The sequence below is a fragment of the Pangasianodon hypophthalmus genome, chromosome 17, assembly GCF_027358585.1.
Source record: "Pangasianodon hypophthalmus isolate fPanHyp1 chromosome 17, fPanHyp1.pri, whole genome shotgun sequence".
In the NCBI taxonomy this organism is placed as follows: domain Eukaryota; kingdom Metazoa; phylum Chordata; class Actinopteri; order Siluriformes; family Pangasiidae; genus Pangasianodon; species Pangasianodon hypophthalmus.
In genome coordinates, this window is record NC_069726.1 from 5,442,857 (window position 1) to 5,447,409 (window position 4,553).

General features: G+C 37.6%; 1 pseudogene; it reads right to left on the reverse strand.

The window, feature by feature from the left end:
* Positions 1-1,973: 1,973 nt before the first annotated feature.
* Positions 1,974-2,096, reverse strand: LOC113544952 (uncharacterized; annotated as a pseudogene).
* Between the last annotated feature and the right edge of the window lie 2,457 nt (positions 2,097-4,553).

A 4,553-nucleotide genomic window follows, 5' to 3' on the forward strand; every position in this document is an offset into this window, starting at 1 on the left:
TCCATATTCTAATTTGAATTTGGCCACAAGTTTGAACTTTCTCTAGTCTGCTAGCACTTCAATGCTCAGTGAAGCATTTTATTCAAGTACATTACTGCATATGAAACTGGAAAACAACACAGATTTGGTAGCACTGGGGCACGAAGAAATGAATTCCCTAGGCATTGTGGGTATTATTGTTCATTTACAGTTAGGCCGTGTAAATGGGCAGTTAAAGCAGGTAAATTGCGAGCTGCTGGTAGTAGCTTGAAGGAAATGTAATATCTATCTTTCTCATTTATTGTACACACACTGAATCATTGAACATAATTGTATATCAGCACAAGATGCAGCTTTACGCAATAACAATGGTCATATAAATATTACATTCCGATTCGCTGCATTCAGGCTTCTCTCAAGGTGTCTCATTCTCTATATCTATCTAAATACATCTCTCTGCTTTTTTTTTTCCTCAGGTAGTATTCTTAGTGGCAGATCTGATTCCACCAGGATTGTATAATACAATGTTGATAAACAACTGGAACTTGTCCTTCAAATGGCCAATATTTGCACATATTCATGGCCATCACATTCATTACTGCTAGGCGGGACATTAGATGTGAGGTCTTTCAAATAAATAAGTAAAAAAAAAACAACAGCAAGAACAAAAAGACAATATATTCATGTATATTTGCTTGTTCAAATTGATCTATCTTCCTCCTAGTCTTTCCCAATAATCCATGTCCAAAAGTCTCTGCAGACCTTAGAACCCTAGTAAGTCCCTAAATCCCTAGTCCTAAAACCCTTAGGATGTTTTCACACTTTCGGTTGAGTGTGAAGGCTGTTTTGAAAGTGATGGAAGCAATCTCTCTCAGGACTGGGTGTCAAATAAATTAATTAGTGTTTGCTCCAATGTGTCATGTTATTTCCTGGTGTAGGAAGGCATACTGCAGTCTGCAGATGAGACAGAAGTCCTTCTGGATATACAGAGCAAAGCTGTATTCTAACGCTATCATTATATTATTATATGATTAATATATTTCTTGCCAAAGCCATGCCTGCAAACACATACACTCATTCTGCCTACTGTCTGAATTTACTGGTGTGGTGACATGACTGATGGGTTAATGATGTTATTGATGCCTGCTTGACCTTTTGGTTGTCCACATAGTTTAGGGTCAGATAAAGAAAACAGAGACCATAGTTTTTCTTTCGAGCATATATATTATAGACAACTACCAGAACTTGAGAACAGCATCACCAAATATTTCAGGAGGGGTTCTGACATTGCTGACCCCACCTTTGAATATTTATTCAGTTGCATTCTCTTCTTGTGTTTTGCTGAGCAGAGCCTTTCGGATTTTATGTCAATATTGAATGTAAATTTGTAAGTCTGTATGATGATGATATTGTGGGATACTGGAAGCTGCGGGACAAAATATCATAAGCTTGGGCTAGCACTGTTATTCTCTCTCGCTGACTAAAAGGTGATGACCCAGGAGAAGCACTTGCTTTTAAGCCAGGAAAAAAAATAGGGGATAGAAAATGCAGACTGATGCAGATCATGTGGTTTCTTCTTTTGTGTGTAACATAAAAGGGAAGAAATAAATAACAAGCAAGACTAATATAATAATACTGAAATGAGAAGATGACAAACAAATTTGTCTTCAGTTAAGAATCATTATTTAGCAGCTTATAAAATAGCACTTGATCCAGCACATCTAGTTTTTTTGCATGATGAACTATTAATACAGTGGAAAACATGCAAAACTTAAAATTACTAAAAAAAAAGAAAAAAGCCCTTTTTTTGTCACATGTACATTACAGAAAACCAAATTCTTTTCTTCGCATATACCAGTCTGTTAGGAAGTTGGTGTCAGAGCATAGGGTCAGCCATGATACAACCCCCCATGGAGCAGAAAGGGTTAAGGGCTTTGCTCAAGGGCCCAACACTGGATGTTTTGTGGTGCTGGGGCTTGAACCTCCAGCCATCCGATGAGTAACCCACAGCCTTAACCCCTGACCCAAATAAAATCCTCACATAGAGGACTTATCAGATATTAAACTGATAAGAACAGATACTACACATGATCTTAGCCAAAAAGCTGAGAAGTGATGTATCTACTGCTGAGCAAGTGACTGGACAGGCTATGGAAATAAATATATGGCCAAAAGTTTGTGAACACCTGACCATCACACCCATATGTGCTTGTTGAACATCCCATTCCAGATTTATTCCCTCTTTTCCAGTTCTAATAACTTCCACTCTTCTGGGAAGGCTTTCTACTAGATTTTTGGAGCACGGCTGTGGGGATTTGTTCTCATTCAGCCACAAGAGCATTAGTGAGGTTAGGGACTGCTGATGTTGGGTGAGAAGGCCTGGGGTGCAGTCGGCGTCCCAATTCATCCCAATTGTGTCATTTCTCTTTTTGGCAACAGTTTGGGGAAGGCCCACATACCACTGGTTTGTACCATAGTTTTGGCCATATAGTGCATATATTTAATTATATGCACTATATGGCTAAATACACTAAATAGAGGTCATCAAATCACAATGTGTGTACCTGACTTAGGCTACTTTTTTCATATTTTAGAGGATAATTAATAAAATAATACATACATATGGCTAATTTGATGTGATATATAAATGATAAACTGATCAAGGACTCACTCAAAGTTCTTATGTAAGAAATACCAACTTAAGTTCAAGGTTAGAATTGTAAGAAAACTGAGATGCTCTGTTTTAGTATGCGATTTAGTCCATAATTACCATATTAACACCTCTCTATGCAAATAATCAGCTCTTAGAGACAAGACTCTCAGCCCTTACAGTACTGATTTATATAACATGACACTCCAGCAGCGCAGCTCATTGTATTGAACCTCTGTATTGCGGGGCCTTCAAACTGGATGTGTGACTGAATTGCAGAGCTTATTGCTATTGATAGAGAAAGCAGAGCTAAAATTCTGTTAGAAAGATTAACAGGTATAAAACCTCTCTTTCTGCAGGTTTCAATACAAAATATCTCATAATCATTTTTTTCATAGACACTGCAAACAAACAAAAAAAATGTGTTAGTCGGTTGTTAAATTATGTGTTAAATTAGTCTTCGTGCATAACATATGTTCGCTTTTCTTATTAAGCACTAAGGTTACACATATCATCAGCGAGTACGATACATTTGTACTGAAATCAAAAGGATTTGTTTTTGTTATATCGCAGTAACCATGATTACGACGTTATGCCCTACGGTTACTATGCTTTTAACTAGTGCTGGGTTCAAGACTACCTTAGGCGAGACAGAGTCCAAGACCATAGTCAATGAATCAAGACCAAATATGATGGGGGGTAAGACAAGCCAAGACAAGACCAACACCACACATGGCCGAGTCCACGTCAAGACCGAGACCAGACGCTCAGATATTAATGATAATTTGCTGGTTGTAGTCTTCTTCACCTGACCTAAATAACCCATCTACTTAGGTATTACCATTTTGTACAAATATATAACACAGGACATACATGGGACATGTAAAGCATAGCCCATTCTTCTAGCAAGTGCTGCAGTGTAATGCCGTTTTATATCGTTGCTACATAAAGCACATACTGTATAGAGTGGGGGTGGTCAGGAAGTATGTATGAGATAAATGAAATGACAAAGAGTTTGCTAGTTATACAAAAGTATACAAAAGCAACAAGAAGCAGTACAGCACATGTATCTATTGATTTAAGTACACAACAGGTAAATAAAATGCATTCAAAACTAGAATATGTTTTGGCTCATATACCATTCTGAGACCATTACAAGTACTTGTGCTGTATTATTTTGAACATAAGACGATAAAATATTTTGAAACATCATCACTTGTAATTTATATAAACTCCATATGCAGTTATATATGCAGACGTTTACATTTTGTACTGTAACAGGAACGTTACAAAGTATTTGTTCATGGAAATGACGTTATGGTCTCAGGTGGTGTTGAAAAAATTTCAAGTCTTCGTAGACTGAGACTGAGACAAGGCCGAGTAGAACTGACAAGACCGAGACCACTGATTTGCGGTCTCAAAACAGGCCTCGAGTACCACAACACTAATTTTAACCATTATTCTATGTTGTAAAAAAGTTTAACATCTTTATGACCTCCACATCAGTTACATCGCACCCATGCTTTCTTGTTATCCCTCTCTCGTTGTTGCTGTTTTCAAATAGATACAGAAAAGTGACGCACTTGTATATCCATGTAATAAAGTCACAGTTGCATGCGTTGCATGTCTGTGGCATAAACATTATTTCCTTTAGGTTAAAAGAATAAATAAGCCCCAGGCTGTGAGCAGGCAGTCAGTGACTGATGATCTGTTTTCTGGTTTGAGTGGGAGGCTATCTCCCGAAATCAGACAGTACCTTAGAAAAATGAAAGATCCCCAAATCAGTGCAAAGCTCTCCACTGAAAGGCTGGCAAACAGCAATTTCCACCCTGCTGTAATCAAAGATGTGGGGTGTGTTTTGATTGTAGAGAGAAAAAAAAAAAAGAAATAATAAAACAGACATAAACTGATCCCTGTGTTGTGG